The following is a 23,326-nucleotide window of genomic DNA, read 5'->3' as shown; positions in this document are numbered from 1 at the left end:
GACAATTTAGCATTCTCAGAGCCTGTCGATGGTTTTATGGCAGGATACTTCATGGGTAAGGTCTCCCTGTTTTTAGGCCAAATGATTTTTTTCTTTCTATTTCCCCCATGTTTTGCTGTGCCTATGCAAACAAAAGAAACCCTGCCACACACACCTTTTTTAAAATTGGATTTTTTAAAAATCTATTATCTATTAAATTGGGGCTTCCATATTTTTTATAATACCTTGGGACATGGATTACTATATTTTTACCACATATTCCCACATTTTTCTATAAAACAAGAAGAAAGGATCAGAAAGTCTGAGGACCAGGGGACAAGTGGTCTTGGATGCATTGGTGGAGAAATAAGGACAGAACTAAATATCCAAGCTGAAGTCAACAATAATACAATCAAGAGACCTAAACTTTATCAATCTAAACTTAAAGGTGCCTTCATGGGGAAAAATTTGGTGAAATAGGATGCACTTTGGGTCCATTGGTGGAGGAAAGTTGACACTTGTGGTGAGAGGGGAGATGACTCATTGTATATCTCATCTCAAGTTCAACTATAAAAGATTATTTTAATTACAATTATTTCAATAAAATTAAAAAATATTATGTCATATTACTGTTTAGGTTTTAAGAGAAGAGTACTGTTTCAGAGTATTTACATGGGCCAAATTATAATCGAGAAAACAATTGGATAGATATGGAAATGAGATTGCATAATATTTGAAAACTGCGCACAAATTATTCACTTAAATGTTAACATAACAGTATTCTAGACAACTTATTATACATTAAATCTGATAAAAAGTAAGTTTGGTCAATGTTGAGTGGGGCAAGATTAGGAAAGGCATACATAGTGAATTTAATAAGGTCAGGGTCAGAACCTTGGAGAGCTCTGAGATGGAACAAAGGTAGTTTAGATAAAGTGCAGGACCTTCTCAGTATGATCAGGTGTACTGTAGATGGGAAGGATTTAGCCTTTTTGTTGGTTTGCTTAGCTTTTGCATTAACTTCTGTGCTTCTACTGGTGATTGCTTGAAGAAAAAGATACGTGATAAAACATGCTTTGCCTTATTTCTGGAGATGCTGTAGAAAATTGTCTATGATTCAGATTATATTTGAAAATTTCCTTTGGAGATATACTCAAGGGAAACCTCTATGCTTCTTTGATATACTGATGATGATAAGTCTAAACTTTCTGTTTTCTCTTAATGTTTTTTTATTCAAGGAACTCAGAATACAAATCTTAGATTATTTACATCAAAGAATTAGATCTTTGTGACTATATTCTTTATGTTCTTTTTTCCTTTAGACCTACTGATTCCTTTATACTATGTAACCATTAATCTATTTATTTATGTTTTCTTTAGCCCCGCTTTGAAAATATATATTCAAAAATGTTATTTGATGTGTTTCCTATTTACATTGTCAAATCTTTCATAAAGTAAGTTGTGTGGGAAAATAAATTGAAACAATACAGTTTTTAATACTTTTAAAACAACAAAAATAGTTTTTTTTCATGAGATATAAAATGTTTATTCCTTGGTAATTATCTGAAGAAATGAAAAAACATTAAACTGAAGTGATATATGTATATATGTTTATTGCAGCACTATTTATAGTTGTTAAGATATGGAAATATAAGTCAGGAGAAAAATAAGTATTAGATTATTTTACTCATACAGAGAGACAGATCAGGGAATAAAACACTTGGATTCTTACTGTAGAACTGAAGTTTCTAAAGGTTGGAGAAATGAAAGTTTGTAAGAAGCCCAATGAACTATGTTGAAGAACACTAACAGTTTTAATTTGGTCATACTACAAAAATGAACGCTAGAATGTGAAATTCTCTAAAAGACCATGCTACAAATCAATGTTACTTGAAGAAAACAAACAAATAAAGAATGGACACATATTCCTTCTAACAAGAGTATTATCAGAGGGAAAATAGTAAATCCTGAGTCCCAGGGACAGAATATATAAATAAAACCCAACAAACCCATGACTGTGATTTTCAATGACAACTCTCCAAATTGCATATATATATATATATATTATTTAAACACCTTGATCACATACATGATTGTGTTGTTTGGGTTTCAGTCATGTAAAGAACACCACCCATCACCAGTGCAACATTCCCATCGCCAATGTCCCAAGTCTCCCTGCTCCCCACCCAAACCCCGCCTGTACTCTAGACAGGCTTTCTATTTCCTTCATACATTCTAATTATTAGGATAGTTCGAAATGTAGTTATTTCTCTAACTAAACTCATCCCTGTTTGTGGTGAGCTTCATGAGGTGAGCTGTAACTTCCAGCCCTTCTCTCTTTTGTGTCTGAAAATTATTATTGCAAGAATGTCTTTCATTTTTCTTAAAACCCATAGATGAGTGAGACCATTCTGCATCTTTCTCTCTCTCTGACTTATTTCACTCAGCGTAATAGATTCCATGTACATCCATGTATAGGAAAATTACATGACTTCATCTCTCCTTACAGCTGCATAATATTCCATTGTGTATATGTACCACAGTTTCTTTAGCCATTCATCTGTTGAAGGGTATCTTGGTTGTTTCCAGAGTCTTGCTATGGTAAATAGTGCTGCAATGAATATAGGTGTAAGGAAGGGGTTTTTGTATTGTATTTTTGTGTTCCTAGGGTATATTCCAGGAGTAGTATGGGAGCTCGATATTTCAGGGTCGTATGGGAGCTCGATTTCCAGTTTTTGGAGGAATTTCCATATTGCTTTCCATAAAGGTTGAACTAGATGGCATTCCCACCAGCAGTGGATAAGAGTTCCTTTCTCTCCACATCCCCGCCAACACTGCTTGTTCTCATTCTTTGTGATGTTTGCCAATCTCTGTGGTGTGAGGTGATACTGCAGAGTTGTTTTGATTTGCATCTCCCTGATGATTAGTGATGTGGAACATTTTTCATGTGTCTTTTGGCCATTTGTATTTCTTCTTTGTCAAAGTGTCTGTCCATTTCTTCTTCCCATTTTTTGATGGGACTAGATGCTTTTTTCTTATGAAGTTCTGTCAGCGCCTTGTCTATTTTGGAGATTAGCCCCTTATCTGATGGGTATTGGGTAAATAGTTTCTCCCACTCAGTGGGTGGCTCTTGTATCCTGGGCGCTATTTCCTTTGAGGAGCAGAAGCTTCTCAGTTTAATATATTCCCATCTGTTAATCTCTGCTTTCACTTGCTTGGAGAGTGCAGTTTCCTCCTTGAATATGCCTGTAGTCTCAATGTTCTGGAGTGTTTTGCCTATGTGTTGTTCTATATATCTTATGGTTTTGGGCCTGATATAGAGGTCTTTAATCCATTTGGATTTTACCTTCATAAATAAGGTTAACTGGGGGTCTAAGTTCAATTTTTTGCAAGTGGCTATCCAGTTGTGCCAACACCACAGAAAGAAAGAGGCTTTCTTTGCTCCATTTAGGATTTCTTGCTCCTTTATCAAAAATTAGGTGATTGTATGTCTATGGAACATTCTCTGAGTATTCAAGCCTATTCCACTGATCTGAGGTTCTGTCTTTATTCCAATACCATGCTATTTTGATACCTATCACTTTGTAGTAAAGTTTAAAGTTGGGGAAAGTATTTCCTCCCATATTCTTTTCCCCAATGATTGCTTTAGCTATTCTAGGGTGTTTGTTGTTCCAAACGAATTTCAAATGTGCCTGATCCATTTCTTGAAGAATGTCATGGGTATCTTTAGAGGGATCACATTAAATTTGTACAATGCTTTGGAGTAATTGCCATTTTGATGATGTTAATCTTGCCAATCTATGAGCAGGGTATGTGTTTCCATTTCTGTGTGTCCTCTCTTATTTCTTGGAGCAGAGTTTTATAGTTTTCTTTGTATAGGTCCTTCACATTTTTAGTCAAGTTGATTCCAAGATATTTGAGTTTGTGTGGCACTATTGTGAATGGGGTTGTTTTCTTAATGTCCATTTCTTCCTTATTACTATTGGTGTATAGAAAGGCCATTGATTTTTGTGTGTTAATTTTGTAGCCTGCCACCTTGTTATATGAGTCTATTGTTTCTAGAAGCTTTTTTATAGAGACTTTAGGGTTTTCTAGGTAGAGTATCATGTCATCTGCAAACAGCGAGAGCTTGACTTCTTCCTTTCCTATCTGGATTCCCTTGATATCTTTTTCTTGCCTAATCACTATAGCAAGTACTTCCAGTGCTATGTTGAATAGGAGTGGTGAGAGAGCACAGCCTTGTCTTATGCCAGAATTTAGAGGGAAAACTTTTAGTTTTTCTCTATTGAGGATACTATTTGCCACTGGCTTGTGGTATATGGCCTAAACTATATTGAGAAAGGCTCCTTCCATTCCCATCTTGATGAGAGTTTTGATCAAGAATGGGTGTTGGTCTTTATCAAATGCTTTCTCTGCATCTATTGATATGATCATGTGGTTTTTATTTTTCTTGTTGTTGATGTTGTGTATTTTGTTGATAGATTTATGAATTTTAAACCATCCTTGCATTCCTGGGATGAAACCTACTTGATCATAGTGGATGATCTTCTTGATGATGCATTGGATCCTATTTGCCAGAATTCTGTTGAAGATCTTTGCATCTGTGTTCATCAGCGATATTTTGTCTGTAATTTTCATTTTTGGTAGCATCTCTGTCTGGTTTAGGTATCAATGTGATGTTGGCTTCATAAAAGCTATTTGAAAGTGTTCTCTTTTCTTCGATTTCATGAAAGAGTCTTGCCAGGATTGGCAGTAGTTCCTCTTGAAACGTGTGAAAGATTTCATTAGGGAATCCATCTGGACCTGGGCTTTTGTTTTTGGGCAGACATTTCATTACTGTCTTAATTTCCTCAGTAGTGATGGGGTTGTTTAGATATGCTACATCCTCTTCATTCAACCATGGAAGATTATAAGAGTCCAAGAATTTATCCATTTCTTCCAGGTTTTCATTTTTTGTGGCATAGAGTTTCTCAGAATAGTTTCTGATTACCCTTTGGATCTCTACCATATCAGTAGTGATCTCTCCTTTTTCATTCCTAATACGACTAGGATTAGGACTAGGGTGTGTCTTGGGGTGTTTTTTCTGGGGTCTCTTTTAGTTGGGTTTCTTTGGGCATGCAGGATTTGATCACATTATTTTTAGCTCTGGTAGTTTCTCTTTAATGATGTTCTTGACCATTGATTCTTCCTGGAGATTTTCTTCCTGGGTCTCTGGGACTCCATTGATTCTTAAGTTGTTTCTGTTGAGTTTATTATAGACTTCTATTTTCATTTGTTCATATTCTTTGGGTAATTTTTCCATTGTTTAATCATTCGCTTTAAGGCTTTTTTTCCAATCTCTTCTGCTGTATGGAGTTGATATTCATATCATCTTCCAGCGTACTAATTCTATCCTCAGCTGCTTTTAATATGTGGGAAAACTCGTCCATTTTTTTCTTCAATTCATCTACTGAGTTTCTCAGACCTGTTATTTGACCTGAAATTTCAGTTTGTAGTTTTCTGATTTCTATCTTCACATTCTCTTGATTTTTATTAGTGTTCTCTTCTATACTTTCTTTGAGTTCTGTGAATATCTTCCATATTGCAACTCTAAACTCCTTATCTGAGAGACTGACTAGTTGGTTCTCCAGATTCAGGTCATCAGAGTTGCCACCGTCATTCTCTATGTCTGATGCTGGCCTGCATTGTTTTCCCATTGTCACACCTGTATTCTGGGTTTTTCTACGTGTTGTGGTTATATTCACTGGCTAAATGATGTGCAGGGCCGTGGAGCGAAGCGGAGAGGCCGCTCTCCTCTGGCTCCTCCCTTTCTGGGCATGTAAACTCACCTCCAGGGAAGGCTAGCCGTCTGCAGATGAGCCACACACAAGATGAAATCAGGCCGAAAATGCAGCACAGCACAGAAGATAGGCAGATAGGGGTGCTTTCATTCCTCCAAATTTCTTAACTCCCACTCAATGACTACAAAGTTCTTATTTGTATGAACTAAATCTGTTATTTAAATTAAATTTGACTTGGGACTGGAGCAATGGCTCAGGGGTAGGCATTTGCCTAGCACGTGGCTAACTCAAGATGGACCGCAGTTCGATTGCCCAGCATTCTATATGGTCCCTCAAGTCAGGAATGATTTCTGAGTGCATAGGCAGGAGTAACCCCTGAGCCTCACTGGGTGTGGCCCAAAAGTCTCCCCACCAAATAAATAAAATAAAGTTTGACCATTTTTATTATTCTTTTATTATAATAATAATTTTTATTTTGAGCAAAGTGGATTACATGTATCTTTCACAGTAATATTTTAGGTACATATTAACATTGAATCAGGGGAATTCCCACCACCAACGTTGTCCTCCCTCCACTCCCCCTTCCCATCTTGCTTCCCATATCCCCACCCTCACCCCCGGGATGCTAATATAAGTGGTCCCTCTGTGTCTAGCTTACTACTTAGTGATCATACAACTGTTTGGTCTTGGTACCCTCCATTGTTTCCCCCTCGATTTGAAAGGTGGAACTAGATGGTTCAAGTTATGTGGTTCTGTTTGAAGAAAAGAAAAACCATAAAATGGGGGTAAAAATCAAATAAGCCCCATATGGGCAGAGTCCTTCTAGAGACTATCAACAGAGAAGAAAGGGAAAAAGGAAGAGAAACACAACAATACAAAAAGAAAAATTAAACAAAAAATACAATGAGCACTACACAATAAATACAAGCACTGTATAATAACCATAGTCCTGAGATTAAAACAAAAAGAGCCCCCCCCAAAATGAAAACAACAATAACAAAATTAAAAAAAATCCCTAAAATAAATAAATAAATAAGTAATAAAATAAATAAAAAATAAAATAAAATAAATAAATAAGTAAATGTTGGGGGAATTACAAAGGGAATTCCCTTGGCCAAAGAGATACAGAATCTCTCTGCCCTTGAAGTTTACTGTTATGGGAATAACTACAGACTCCTTACATGTTCATTTACTCTCCCCTTGGTCCTTTTGTTGTGTATGAGAGACTTCACTGAAGTTTGACCTTTTGTCTTTTAAGGATTTTTTTTTTTTTTTGGATTTTGGGTCACACCCGGCATTACTCGGGGGTTACTCCTGGCTGTCTGCTCAGAAATAGCTCCTGGCAGGCACGGGGGACCAAATGGGACACTGAGATTCAAACCAACCACCTTTGGTCCTGGATTGGCTGCTTGCAAGGCAAATGGCGCTGTGCTATCTCTCCAGGCCCGGATTTTTTATTTTATTTTTTTTTGGCCACACCTGGTGACACTCAGGGGTTACTCCTGGCTATGCATTCAGAAATTGTTTCTGGCTTGGGGGACCATATGGGATGCCAGGGAATCAAACCACGGTCTGTCCTAGAGTAGTCTGTGCAAGTCAGATGCCCTAACGCTTGAGCCACCACTCCAGCTCCAAATTTGACCATTTTTAAAGTTTTGTGCTTAACCATAAATATTTTGACTTTTTTTTTTTTTTTTGCTGACATCCTATTACCCATTTCCAATTTCGGGTCATTAAACTTACACTTTATATTGGGCCTATGTTTATTTTTTCCCTATTTGCACTCGTTTCTTAAGTCTTTTGAGGACTCTACTTTTGATCTTCACTCCATGCATTATAATAATTTTTTGTTCCATAACCTATTAGTTTCCAATCTACAACTCCAGTCCTGGACCTAACACTTCTAGATACACACCCAAATCAACTAAAATGTTTTGATACCTTTTTAAATTTTTTAATTAATTTCTTTATTTAAACAAGGTGGTTACAGAAACTTTCATGGTTGGGTTTCAGTCATAGAATGTACATCACCAGTGCAATCTAACCACCACTAACACCCTCCATTTCCTTACCCTAAACCCCTGCCTGTCTTTTATACACAGACATTCTGCCTCTCTTCTTCACTATCATTGTCATGGTAGTTATTGTAGTTAGTGCTTTAACTGCACTCATGACTCTTTGGCAAGCTTCACGTCATGAGCTGGTCCTCCCAACATTCATCTCTATTGTCTCTGGATTTTATTGTTATATATGTTTTTGATTTTTATTATATTCCACAGATGAGTGAAACTATTCTATGTCTATCTCTTTCCCTCTTGCTTATTTTACTCATTATAATAGTTTCCATTGTCATTTTATTCTAACAGATGCATAATAATCCATTGTGTATATGTACCATAGTTTCTTTAGCCACTCATCTGTTGTCAGGCATCTGGGTTGTTTCCAGATTCTGGCTATTGCAAATAGTGCTGCAATGAATATAAGTGTGCAGAAGGCATTTTTGTATTGTGTTTTTGTGTTCTTAGGGTATATTCCTTGGAGTGGTATAACTGGATCATATAGGAGCTCAATTTCCAGCATTTTGAGGAATATCCATATTGTTTTCTAGAAAAGTTGACTAGGCATTTGAACCAACAGTGAGTGAAAATTTGTTTCTCCCTGCATCTTGTTCCTTGTGATGTGTTCCAGTCTCTGTTTTGATTCACATCTCTTTGATGATTAGTGATATGCAACATTTTTTTCATATGTCTTTTGGCCATCTTTGTTTCTTCTTTGAGGAAATGTCTGTTCATTTTCTTTTTCCATTTTTTTTGATGGAGTTAGAGGATTTTTTTGGTTAAAATCTGTTAGTACCTTGTATACCTTAAATATTAGTCTCTTAGCAGATTTTGGGTGAATAATTTCTCCCATTCTGTGAGTATCCTTGATAAGTTCTTTCAAGAAGAAACTAGAAAAGAATGGCTATTTATTTGTAAATAATAGAAGAGTAAAAATCAGATAGCATATGTAGCCTCAGTGTAGTATTATTCATAGAAAATACTCAAAATATATTTTAAAGTCTAAGAGTTTGTGTAGTTTAGATACTCACATAATTTGTTCCACATGTAAAGTTGGTATTTATAGTCATACCCTGGATGAAAGTAACTGAGTTTCAAGACTTTAACAGATATATTCAAAGTCAACATAAGGAAAAGTTTAAATATTTTTAACATGTGAGCCCAGATCTTCTGTTTTTAAAGCAATTCTATTAGTATTAATTACAATAGATATATTTGATGAGAAGGGAGAGAGCTATTTTTTGAAAAAGTACAGGCGATCCACTCACAATTTTCCTAAAATATAAGAGAAACATTATTGTTTAGCTTCCCAAGAATGGATACCACACAAATTCCACATTAAAGAGTTGGGGGGAAGTCTATATAGCTTGAGGCTGAGGAGACATGCTTACAGAAAAAATATTGCTCTTTTTTAATTACGCCATTTAAAAAAGGATCAGCATATATTATTATACTTTTTACCTATTCTGGCAATTAAGATTGTAATCTGGATGACTACTAGAGCTTGTAATGAGATTATATCCTTCTATTAAAAGCATGATCCAGTGCAGTAATAAAGGACACTTCAGTTCTACTTAGGATTCTATTGATCTTAGAGGGAGGTGCTAAAAGATATTAAAAGGCATCTTAACTGAGGAAGATTTACACCAGAACATTATGATGCTTGCAGAGTTAAAACATTATAATTAAAGACACACACAATATATATATATATATAAATATATATATATATATAAATATATATATAAACTCTTGGTGTATTTTTTCTAATTCAGCTTTACAGATCTGTTTATTATTGCTGTTACTATGAAGAAACATAGAAATTAAATAAGTAGGACTGATGATAGAAAAGATAGATGCCCAAGGTAAAATATAAGTAAGTCTTAAGAAAATAAAATAACTTTGTTTGGGAAGACTTCATGTATACAGCACATTGATTCCATAAATCATGTGCCATGGACAAACTATTACTGTCTGCGTTATATTTTTTAATAAAATATTCCTAAAAGCAAGTACTATAATTAAAAATCCAACAAAACCATAAAGAAATGCATATTTTTGACACATTTAAAGGTGTCTGATTGATAAATTCTCTAAGCACATTTCAATAAAAGGTATCTTTGTTGTCATTTTTCATAAGTAATTTGAATTATTACATAATGTCAAATATTCCTTTTGAGTTTTTCTACACTAAAGATGGTCAACTGTTATCAAAATAAGATTCCTTAGGTATTGAGAAAGCAAATGGTAACTAATGGTAACAGAATGCTCACAAGAAAAGTAAGTCTTTTCTGTAATTTTTTATTTTAGATTTCAATGAGTGAACTCTTACGGATTCAGTCAGTCTGAGAAGATATCTATAAAAGGACTCTTGAAAACGTTCTGAGATTTTTCTCTTTCCTTTTCCTTCATTTTGATTCCTTTGCTCTTTTGTGTTTTTTTTTCTTTTTCTTTTTCTTTTTTTTCTTTTTTTTTGGGCCACACCAGGTGACTCTCTTGGCTATGTGCTCAGAAATCGCTCCGGTTTGGGGGGCCATATGGGACGCTGGGGGATCGAACCGTGGTCTGTCCTAGGTTAGTGCGTGCAAGGCAAACACTCTACCACTTATGCCACTGCTCTGGCCCCTGATTCCTTTATTCTTATATGTCTTCTTGCTTTCCCGTTTTGCCCCTCTCCATTGTGTTGTCTTCTTCCTAGACTATTTTACCTACATTTTACTGGATGGTCTTGATGACTCCACACTTATTTTCTGTGTATCACCAATGCTATCTATACAAAGAGAGCAAATAATGGTAATTTATCCCAACATTTTCATGAAGACTCTCTTTTTTCTTGGTTCAGAATGCCTATTTTCTTCATTGTCACTCTCTGAAATCTTGTTGCTTTTTAGATCTAAACTCCAGGTCCTCTGGAAAGAAGAAAAAAAACAATACAACTTAGTACTTTTTTTCCTCATGCAACAAAATTTATGTCACATGATTTACAGAAACAACGTGTGCATTAGTCATACTTTAATTTTTAAGGTTCCATTACTTTACCTTCTATATAGCACTTCACATATACCATTATGTAGATGTACCATAGTTTGTTTAGCCATTCATCTGTTGGCAGGCATCTGGGTTGTTTCAAGTTTCTGGCTATTGTAAATAATGCTTCAATGAATATAGGTGTTCAAAGGGAATTTTTGTATTGTGTTTTTGTGTTCCTAGGGTATATCTCTAGAAGTGGTATAGCTGGTTTGTATGGGAGCTCGATTTCCAGTTTTTGGAGGAATCTCCATATTGCTTTCCATAAGAGCGGGACTAGATGGCATTTCCACTAGCAGTGAATGAGAGTTCATTTCTCCCCAAATCCCCATCAGCACTGTAAGTACTTATTCTTTGTGATGTGTTCCAGTCTCTGTGGCATGAGATGATACCTTATTAATGTTCTGATTTTGTATCTCCCTGATGATTAGTGATGTGGAGCATTTTATCATGTGTCTTTTGGCTATTTGTATTTCTTCTTTGAAAAACTGTATTTCTTCTCCCTATTTTTCGATGGGTTAGATATTTCTTTTACTTGTGAAGTATGTCAGTACCTCGTATATCTCCAGTATTAGCCTCTTTTCTGATGGGCATTGGGTGAATAGTTTTTCCCATTCTGTGGATAGCACTATTTCCTTTGAGGCACAGAAGCTTCTCAGCTTAATATAGTCTCATCTATTTATCTCTGATTCCAATTGTTTGAACAGTGCTGTTTCCTCCTTGAAGATGCCTTTGGTCTCAATGTCATAGAGTGTTTTACTTATGTGTTCTTCTATTACCTTATGGTTGCAGGTCTGACATCAAGGTTTCTAATCCATTTGGATTTGACTTTTGTGCATGATGTTTGATGGGGCTCCTAGTTCACTTTTTTGCAAGTGGCTGACCATTTGTCCCAGTACCACATGTTGATAAGGCTTTCCTTGCTCCATTTTGCTTTCATTGTCCCTTTATCAAATAATAATTGATTGTATGTCTGGGGAACATTTTCTGAATATTCAAGTATAGTCCACTGATCTGAGGGTCTGTGTTTTTTATAATACCATGCTGTCTAAATGACTATTGCTTGGTGTAAAATTGAAAGTTGGGTAAAGTGATTGCTCCCATCTTCTTTTTCCATAGCATTGCTTTAGCTATTTGTGTGTATTTATTGTTCCATTCCAAGGATATTCATGACATTATTCAAAGAAGTGGATCAAACTTTCAACTTGTGATGTTTATCTTTTCTCTACTGATCTTGTTGTTAGGAATTCCTGCATCATTGTTTGAAGCGTAAGAAGATTATTTCTCTTTTATTTTTTTTCTCTAAACAGGTTTAGATACACACATAGTTTTATATGATTTATCTTTGTCTTTCTTAAATCTGACATTAATTACTCTAGAACACTGGATTCTTTTAAAAAATTTATTTTATTAAAAACATTGTGATCTACATAGTTCTTTGTAGTTGAATTTATAATTACAGTGAATCAGGGGCATTCCCACCACTAGTCTTGACCTCTCTTTACTAATGTTTGCTAAGTGCATCCTATACCATTATCTTTTATCCCCCGGCCTGCAAGTATAAGCAGGCCCATTTAAGTGTAGATTGTTAAATTTTAGGTCTCTTGATTCTGTTATTGTTGATTTTGGCTTGGATATTTTGTTCTGCCCTTTTTTTCTCCTTCAATGCCCCTCAGACCACTTTGCCCATCCTCACATCCTTTTTTAATTTTTTTCTTCTTAGTTTTATAGAAAAATGCTTAAATTTGAAGTAAAACAACAACAACAAAAAAACCTGTGTACCATGGTCCGGTGAAAAAACGCAGGACTTCTATTTAAAAGGAAAAAAAATGAAGGAAAAAAATGGGTGGCAGTTTTTGCATAGGTACAGCAAATGTTGGGGAAAATAGAAAGGAAAAAACTTTGGCCTATAATATACAGGAAGACACTACCCATGAAGCATCCTGCCAGAAGACCAACTACAGGCTGTAAACTACATATTAAGTTATCTAATTCCAGTCTTTTTTCATGGTCCCAGTAAAAGTTCTCTTCAGTCACAATTGTCACCACCAGGCTTGTGTAATTAGAGATCTTGGTTTTTGCACCGATCCTATGTCAAAGTCAGGCTATCATGATCATCTTCTGGTTTCATCTCACTGTTAGGTGGAGATTCAGGGAGACTTGCCCTGATGCAAGTTGTTGTTGTTTCCAAGTGTCAGATTGTTATATGAAGCAAGACAGTGCCAGGGCAGCATTAGGGTCTTTCCTGGTAAAAGTTTGATTCCTGTTGCTGGTGCTGAAAACGGTGCCAGTTCCAAAGATGGGATCCCAGGTTCAGGGGAGAACGACTAATGTCCAATCTACTGAAGCCTAAGTCAAGTTTCTGTGAAAAACCCTCCTGCAATATAAAATTTATGAGTTTCTATCCCTATTAGATAAGAACTTCTTTTTTTTCGAATCCCGGCATCCCATATGGTCCCCCGTGCCTGCCAGGAGCAATTTCTGAGCCTGGAGCCAGGAATAACCCCTGAGCACTGCCTGGTGTGACCCAAAAACCACAAAAAAAAAAAAAAAAAAAAAAGAAAGAAAGAAAAGAAGAGAAAAAATAAGTATAAATGGGGGCAACAACTTCAATAACCACACCAAAACAAAGAAATCAACCAAAATAAATAGGTAAATAAAAATAATAATAAATGAAGATAAAAAATAATATATAAAAAATGCAAAGACCAAGACCACCAACCACAGAAGATGGATTAAAATGACAATGAGGGAACAGAACTACTCCTGAACCACAAAGACTGACGTCATCGTAAATCCCAATCCTGAACTTGTGCAGATACTGAGATCTCAAGACACAGAGGTCTGTTTGTACCACCCAGAACAGAACGGAAGTCTCCCAAACACGACAAAAGACCACCGGGAGAGTAAATGATCCTGAACAGAGTCTATAGTTGATTCCATGACAATATAATCCAAGGGCGGAGAAACCCATAACTCTTAGGCCAAGTGAATTCCTTTTCGAATGACCCCAAAACATTTACTGTGCCAGGGCAGAAGGAAAAAAAAAAAAGCACAAAGCATTGTTTACTTATTATATATTATTTTGTACCTTAATTTATTATTATTACTATTATTTTTACTTACATAACTATTTTTTGATCGATTTCTCTGTGTAGGTGTGGTTATTGAAGCTGTTGTCCCCAGATATTCCTAGTTTTTTCTCCTCTTTTCTTTTCTTTCTTTATGGGCTAAGTCATGTTTCTTATAACAGGACCATGGCGGTTTTTTCTTTTTCTTTTTTTTCTTTTTTTTTTTGTGTTTGTTTGTGTTGTTTTGCTTTGTTTTATTTGTTTGTTTGTTTTTTGTTTTTGTTTTTGTTTTGTGCATGTGTGGTGCTTACCATTATTGTTGGAGTCCTCACTGGATAATGGACACTTTTCTTTTTTGTTTTGTTTTGTTTTGTACTGATGGAATGTTTCATTTTCTTTTTTTCTCCATCGCCCCCCAAATCGATGATGAGAACCTTTAGAAGGACTCTGCCCACTTTTGGAGTATTAGACTTTTACCCCAGTTTACTACTTTTCTCTTCTTCGGACCAAACCACGCAAACTTAACTAACTAGGCCTACCTCCCAGTTAGAGGGGGAAATTAGGGAGACACCTAGACCAATCAGATGCAAGACTACTAGGTGGTAGGATAGGTACATAGGGGACCACATATTCGAGCAGCCCTGGGGGTGAAGGAAGTGGATATGGGAGATACGACAAAAACAGAGGTGAAGGGAAGACAATTTGGTGATGGGAATCCCTCCTGATGTTATGTAAATATTTAACTAAAATATTATTGTCAACATGTAAACCACTATGATCAAAATAAAAAATTATATATAAAAATAAAAAATAAAAAATGTTTTGTGCCTTTTGCTTTTTTTTTTCCCTCCTGCCATGGCACAGTAAATACTGGGGTCATTCGAAAAGGAATTCACTTGGCCTAAAAGATATGGGATTTCTCTGTCCTTGGAGTATATTGTCATGGGATCAACTATAGACTCTGTTCCGGATCATTTACTCTTCCAGTGGTGCTTTTGTGGTGTTTGGAAGACTTCTGCTCCATCCTGGGTGATACAATCAGACCTCTGTATCTAGAGATCTCAGTATCTGCACAGTTCCAGGGGTGGGACTTATGATGAAGTCAGTCTTTGTGGTTCTAGAAGTTCTGTTTCCTCAGTGTCATTTTAATCCATCTTCTGTGGTTGGTGGTCTTGGACTTTTCACTAAACCTAGGATGGCACCTAGGATAGTGTCTTTGTTTGTGTTTCCAGAAGCCCCATTCTGTTACAATTGTCTCTGCCGGACCTTTGGAACTGGGGATCATGGTTGTTGTGCAGGTCGTAGCTCAAACCCTAGACTAGGGCTTTTTTATTGGTCCCAAGATATATACAGTCTGGTCATGGTTCTAGCAGCCAGTCATCTGTAAATCGCGATCTTGGCTTTTGGACCGACCAAAGGGTGACAAGTCTTCTGATTTTGTCTAGATAAGAACTTTTTTTATATATAAAAGATCTTTCCATTTTAATGTGGAACACTGGATTCTTAATGAAGTTTAATATCTACCCCATTTTGTTGAATTGAACAAACAACGATGAAGGATGTGCCAGGTACAAGGAACTCTGATTTAGGGGAGATAATTTTCTCTTATGTACAAATTGTGCACAAAATCTTATGTGAGAGTTTGTCCACAATTTTCTGTATTGCTTATCAAACAAATATTTTAATTTCCAGGCTGAGAACAAAGGATTAAAACTGGGATTTCCATCCATTTGTATAAAACAAATATATGCATATCTCAGAACCCTTAGAAGTAAGTACACAGTTCATTGATAAAGACTTCTGAGCAGATACATCAATGGTTACACATTTCTAAGACAGTCGCATGTAATAATTATGGTAATTCAAAAGATGTTTTGAGGCCAACTATCCCCATCTTGTGGGAATTCCTGCAGAAGGAGATATTTAAATATGTCTTAGATGAAATGAAAAAAGAAAAGGATGGTTTTGTTTTGCTTCCTCAAATTGTGTGATAAGACATGAGGAATGGGATGAAGAAGACAATAGCAGTTCTTAGTACTCAAAAATGTGAACAGAAACTTGGCCCAGGGCCAGACTGGTGGCACAAGTGGTAAGGCATCTGCCTTGCATGTGCTAGGATGGGCCTCGGTTCAGTTCCCCAGCATCCCATATAGTCCCCCAAGCCAGGAGTAACCCCTGAGTGTCACCAGGTGTGACCCCCCAAAAAAACAAAAAACAACAATAGAAGCTTGGCCAAAGACCTAATATTCCCTAAGCAATATCTTGGGGGCAATAAACCATGTTAGATATTCATGTTCTGATAGAACTCACTCCTAATACAGTCTAGAGAGTTCAAGATTATCAGAAAATAATATGTTTTTCTCCTTCAGATTCAGCCAGTAGTTATGACACACTTCTATAAGCCAGACAATTTGTTAGCTATTTTCAATGTTGTTTCTGAAATTCCCATAGCAGCCCTCTGCTTGTATCTTTGGTTATGATAGTTATCTCTTAATTTCTACTCCCTAATACTAATGTGATAGTAAGTGGACACGTTATTGTGTAAAATGCAATACCTTTTCCAGATTCTATGTAGATATAAATATAGATATAGAGGCATATGTATATATATATACATATAGCTATAGAGGCATATGTCTAAGTTATGGCTGATTAATATAGACTAAAGTCTTGTCTGATGTTTTCAGAGACTATTTTTTCCTTTTCTTTATGTTAATTTTATTCTGGGAGGACCACACCTAGCTCTCCTCAAGGTTCCATATGTAGTGAGGGGAGTTTGAACTAAAATAAATGAGATGCAAGACAAGTGACATAACATTTGTTCTATCTTTCTGGCCTGCAGAACTGTTCTTAGAGAACTGGTCTAGATGCTTTCTACTCCTTTCTTTGTGCATTTATTTCTGTTGGCTTAAGTATGGTTATGAAGTTTGGCATTGGAGCAGCTTCTTAGACTATGAGGCAATCTTGGGAACAGAGAACTATTGTACAGAAGCAAAATAAAGTAGAATGAATCTATATTATATAATGTTGGGGCTGAAGAGTTAAATCTTTGGTCCACTTTAGGATATTTTAAATGTGCATTTTTAGATATTTTACAAGGTAAAGAAATAAGTTTCTATCTTGGCTAAATCAGTTAATTTTTGTGTTTCTCTTATAGTGAGCATTTTGACTTACAGTAAGCTTATCTTTTTACAAATGAAGAAAACTATATTTTAAAAAAGCCTATCTTAATAGTGTACACAATTATAAATGGGATATAGTGTTCCTTAGTTTAAAGATAAGTGTTCTTGTCACTATTTTAGACTATTTTATTTGTTGCAACTTCTTCCTTCACCCTTTTTGTTTTGTTTTGTTTTGGGCCACACCCGGTGATGCTCAGGGTTATTCCTGGCTATGCGCTCAGAAATCCCTCCTGATTTGGGGGACCATCTGGGATGCTGGGGGATCGAACTGTGGTCTGTCCTAGGCTAGCTCCGCAAGGCATATGCTTTACCGCTCTGCACCACCACTCGGGCCTCCCCCTTTTAAAATTAAATTATAATTGTCTATAGAAAATCCTCAGTATAGTTTGACCTAGAAGTCCTTTAATATTGGTCAGATTTTGTTTAATTTAAATCAAGAAGCTGAAAGATTGTATGGCAATATGATAAAAAATGTTAATTAGATACCATGACAGTAAATTTTACTATCTTCATTTTGTTGTACAATCCATTGTTTATCCAATCATCTTTTAATTAATTAGCAATTAAGGCTGCTAAGGATGTGAAGATGCCTATTAATAAAGCTTAGCAAATTGCTCTCATTGTTTGAGGAAAGATGAATTTCAGTTGTTTCGCTCTCAATCATTTAAAGTCATAATCAGTTATGTTCCCACTATAATTTTTTATTTATTTTTGTCAGTAGTAACCAATACTGCAAGTGATATAGACAAAGAGCATGAAATCTATATTCTTATTCCAGCTGTTATACAATACCTTTGTGAACTTGAGAATTGTGCCAATCTTAATTACTAGTTAGATGACATTGCAAATAACTGAGTAATTATATGATATAAATTATATTTTCTTATAACAAAATCAAATAGGCATAGAATCTTAGGCTCATAAGAATTTTATCTCTAGTATTCTTATTTTAAAGGAAAAACAAAATAAAAACTAGTTACAAAGAAAAAAAAACATTCAACCAACAACAGCAACAACAACAACAGCAAAAATATAAAACCAGAAAGAACAGCAGAGTAAATGCCACACCTTTCAACTGGACATCCAAATTTACCAATATTTTTGTTAAGCTGTATAGATACAACCCCATTTTTTATTTTATTTAAATAAACCCAAGGGTCAGAGCGGTAGCAAAGCGGTAGGGTGTTTGCCTTGCACACGGCTGACCCAGGAAGGACGCAGGTTAGATTCTAGGCATCCTATGTAATCTCCTCAGCCAGGGGCGATTTCTGATTACAGAGCCAGGAGTAACCCCTGAGCATGGCCAGGTGTGCCCCCCTCCAAAGAAAACCAAATAGACTAAATAAACTCTAAAATGCATTCACCACAGGCTAATGAAAGCAATACACCATAACAAATGAGATTAAAATGTGTTTCACGAGATGTCTGCAGGTTTCCTCCTGCAGAGTTCTGACCACAGTAGAGATACTTTCTGTAAACTCTCTAGTAGCAACAATGAGACACTTGTCCAATAAAATTTTTATCTTCCATGAGCCATCCATGATCTACAGACTTTGGTTTTGCTGTCTTTTAATTTCCTGTTCCAAGAGCAAGCCTTAATTTATGTAGTTTTATCCAAATAAAAAGGTTTCCAGCTTATGAAATTCGAATGACTGTTGCTCTGAAGACTCTCTGGTCTGGTCTCTGTTCTTTTTGTCATAACCTTTTGAGAATCCAGAGGATATTGGATCATCACCAGTGGAAAAAGAAAATAGGTGGCTGTTATTTCCTAACCTCTGTCCACTTCTTTTTATTGACGTACTGTAAATTTACAAAACTATATAAATTTTAGTAGTATATCTTTATACCCAATAAAAATTTAAGCTATATAAGCTATCAAATTTCTAGTACTATTAACTATTATTCAACTGACCTGACTTTCTATTTTCTTCTTTCATTCTCTGCCTTTCTCTCTGGTAACAATAATTGTTTTCAGAGTTTAAGGGATAGTTTATTTTTTATTTCTTTATTTTTTTGGCGATTTTGTCTATAGGTATGGTCACAGGGTGCCTACAAATAATGAACAGGGGCCTAGGGTTACAACTGATTCATAATGTCATCAAGGAATACTGGACAGAAGATGTATGCATACAAAATTGGTTATATGTTGAGTAATAGAAATATATTGTAAAATATTGATGTTTAATACCTATTAATATTTCAATCTTTTTCAACACTTTTATTGTCAGAAATTAAATGCAATTAAGATGTCTTCCTCACAAGACAATAGTATTCACCGCTTAAAAGAAATGAGCTAAAATGTATATTTGTTAATGAAACAAGCTTCTCTGAAAAGGCTAGGGTATAGTATATGGACCCAGTTATATAATCATAGTTTGCCACTAATACTATGATGATAATAAAACGGTTCATGGTTTCTAGGAGTTGGGTTGTGAGGAGGCATAAATGAGGAGATAATGAAATATTTTTATGTCAGTGAAATTATTTTGTACTATACCATATTATATATAAGTATTATACAGTTTTACAAATCAGCTTAGATAGCGTGAGTCTAAGAGTGAACCTAATGTATATAAACTGCATAGTAGAGTGCTAATGCGGCTCATCAGTCAAATCAAACATACCACTTTGATATGTGAACTTGATAGTGGTAGAGTCTTTATGTTTGTGGAAATTGGAGTTGTATGGAACCCTTGAGATCTTACATTCTCTTTTCTGTGAACCTAAATCTCTAAAAATTGTCTTTTTTTTTTAATAGAAGGAATGGACAGTTTTGCTCTGACAATGGCAGATGTTTTCTAGTGTGCCCTTCAAATACAGTACCCTATCAATGCTTCCAATGCCATTGAAAAAAGATTAAAGCACAGAACAGAATTTTTAATCAACTTGTCCAAGGTCATCAAAAAATATTCTTGAGGGGCTAGAGCAGTGACATAAGTGGTGTAGAACCTTTGCCTTGCACACACTAACCTAGGACGGACCGTGGTTCAATTCCCAGCATCCCATATTGTCCCCCAACCCAGGGGCGATTTCTGAGTGCATAGTGAGGAGTAACCCCAGAGCATCACTGGGTATGGCCCAAAAAACAATATATATACATATATGTATATATCTATCCTTGAGATAGAAGATTTTCTATATATTCTATGAGATAGAATATTTGTCAGACTCTAAAGTCTATGTTTATTTTTACTCAACTTCTGCCCTCCTCAATACTATAAAGTTTGAAAAAACACATCCCCTTCAGCTTCTAGTCTGTTCCCTGTTGGTGTGACCGTGTGGTAAAATGGAGTACAGTGGACTGATTGTCTCACATGACTCATGAACAGCAGCCGGAAATTGGTATCTGAGAAGTCTTATAAAAAGTCCTCCTGGCATTTCGCCTTCTTCATTACTACACCTGGGATAATTATAACAACTCTTTGTCTGTGGAAATTGACATCAAAGGTCCTGACATAGAATGATTCTGGTGGGAACTATGATTACCCCCATTTTATTGCTGGAGAAACCAAGGAATGGATTCATTAAGTGGCTTGCCCAAGGTCAACAGGTGTGTCAGGGAATTGGGTCTATATGGGCTGGACTCTCAAGCGATATACAAGCCCTTGCACCATAATTCTGCTCTCAGTTCAAGACACCTGCCATATTTATTAGTTTAATATTACCATTCCATGGGTAAAAATTAAAGGATTAAAAGCAGCCAAATAATAGCATCTGTATCATTGTGAAGTTCAGAAAAAGGAACACTCAATCTCTCTGGGAAATAGGTCACTGATTCGAACACAGTTCTCAGGAATGGAATATTGGGATTCCATTTTTCTTGGGAATGCAATCACACCAGATCAAGAAATTCTCATAATCTGACCAAAGTGGTAATTTATTAGGTAGGACATTTGCCTTTGAAGCTGATGAACTGCATTGAATTCCTGGCATCCTGTTTGGTTCCCCAAGTTCTTCCAAGAGTGATCACTGAATGCAGATCTAAAAATAATCTCTAAGAACCAATGAGTATGGCTCAAAAACAAAAGTAAAAATTCTTAGAATCAACTGCCATTATTTTAAGTGTTTGGGATCACGTTCAGAGCCTCACACAAGGTAAATGCTCTATTGCTGAGTGACATCTCTGGCTCTCAGTGACCTTTTCTCTGCAGTGACATTTGGCTTGTTGTTCATATTGACATACACTATGTTTTTTGAACATATTATCTTCTATGTTATATGTCTAGAAAAGGAAGATGTGAAGTCAACGACTTGAACTAATTGGAGTTTTGTTGGAGAGTGGGCAATCTGATTTTCTCTGCATGGAATTTTTATGTCTGAATTTTATTGAGGCATGTGTGTGTTGAATGGTTTAATAGGTTCAGAATTCTAGACATTTGGGATAGAGATGGCAGCTTATATTTAAGGCTTACTCAAATCTACTTGCTGATATCCTATTTTCAGTTGGGATGAAATAGAGAATAAATTGTACTGTAAATCAGCATACTATATTCTAGGCTAAAAAGAACAAGGCTGTTCTAGAACAGTTTGTCTAACAAGCTGTTAGACAACCTATGAAACCTGGATTCATAAATGGCCTATCTGGGAAAGGTTGGGAAAGGTTAGTTTGAATCCACTTAGATATCCACCTAAATGTCCCAGGTGGCAATCTTCTTGTTACTTCCTCTTAATAAGATACTTTTCATTCCTCTGCCTGAATGGTTTCACTAATTCCTTAAATAGGTTACCTTTTCTTTGAAATCTCTACGTCAAGGAAAAGTGAAATATTTCCATTCCCAGAAAAACTCTATGTTCTAGTTCTCGCAATTATTGTGATTGAATCAGATCATTGCTTGGTCATGACTTTGTTGTCTCTACCAAAAAAAAATGAGGTCCTTATAAGGACATACCCTATTTAGACCAGAACATAGAAAATTAAAAAAAAAACAATTTGATATTGACTAAGCTAATCAAAAACCATAAAGTGGGGTGGAGCAGTGGCACAAACGGTAGGGCATTTGCCTTACACATGCTGACCTAGGACAGACCTTGGTTTGATCCCCTTTCATTCCATATGGTCCCCCAAGCCAGCATCGATATCTGAGTACATAGCCAAGAGTAACCCTGACTGTCACCAGGTGTGGCAACAAAACAAAACAAAACTCCAAAATACACATGGGATCCAAGTAGGCCTGTATTGGGAATGATATTATCGGGGTATTTTGGAGTGAGTGAGGGCACCCTCTGCTCCCCCCTTCTCTTACTGGCAGAAGGTCTGACAGCTGAAACCAATCCCCCCAAAAGCTGCAATATCAGCCACAGAGCTTCGAATTCTTGGACCATGTGACAACTCAAATTTTTCAATAGTGTCACTCCAGGTGGACAATACCAATTTAGACATCAACATAGATTAGAAGGCACCTACTCTTCAGAAGCAAATCAAGGAACAGAAAGATCAACTAGCAACAAGAGCTTAGTAAACCATTAAAATGATTTAGTTCAAACCTTAGTAAACCAATAAAATGACATCATTGTGAAATACAAAAGTTTTCGCATATTTTCTTATTGCTGCACTCCTTAACTCATTCTTTTAAAAATACTTTAACTACCACTTACCTGTAAACATATGCATTATGAACAACTGTATAATACATGGCCTTTAAATAAACTAATTCATATTAAAAGAAAAAGAAAAAAGAAACAGGTGCTGGTTTTTGAACCTCCAGCTACATTTTTACCTTTACCTCTACTCATTTTCTATATGAAATTTTCTGTCACTCATGTTATTCAGGATTCTTCAAATATTAGTGCCATCTGTATTAAAGAGAACCATTCTATAAAGTTATTATTTATACACAGGTATGAAAGAATGTGTATATTTCACATGAATAATATGACATTCTGAGACAGTATTAACCTTGTCCTGAATAAGAGAGGCATGAGTGAGGTTTGAGGATGTAGAAGATAGAGCCATAGAAGATTGAATGTTCAGTTAGCTTCTAACCTTATGCTTGGATATTACTATTTCATTTCAATATCTGTTACTTAGCAAACCAGAGATATGGAGTCAGGTGGAGGTGGAGTGCGGTGGGGAATCTACAGTTCTTCTGGGCCCCAAAACAGGTGGAGTAAGAAGGGTGGAGGTCAATAGTAACAAAGATGATCAGCAGCATATCATTTATGGGTAATATCCCAGAATGTACTCTTGGGGAATAATAAGAAGAATTCATAGGCCCCCAGCTAACTTCATG

Source organism: Suncus etruscus, chromosome 19, assembly GCF_024139225.1.
Source record: "Suncus etruscus isolate mSunEtr1 chromosome 19, mSunEtr1.pri.cur, whole genome shotgun sequence".
Lineage (NCBI taxonomy): Eukaryota > Metazoa > Chordata > Mammalia > Eulipotyphla > Soricidae > Suncus > Suncus etruscus.
Note: the sequence above shows the minus strand (reverse complement) of the source record.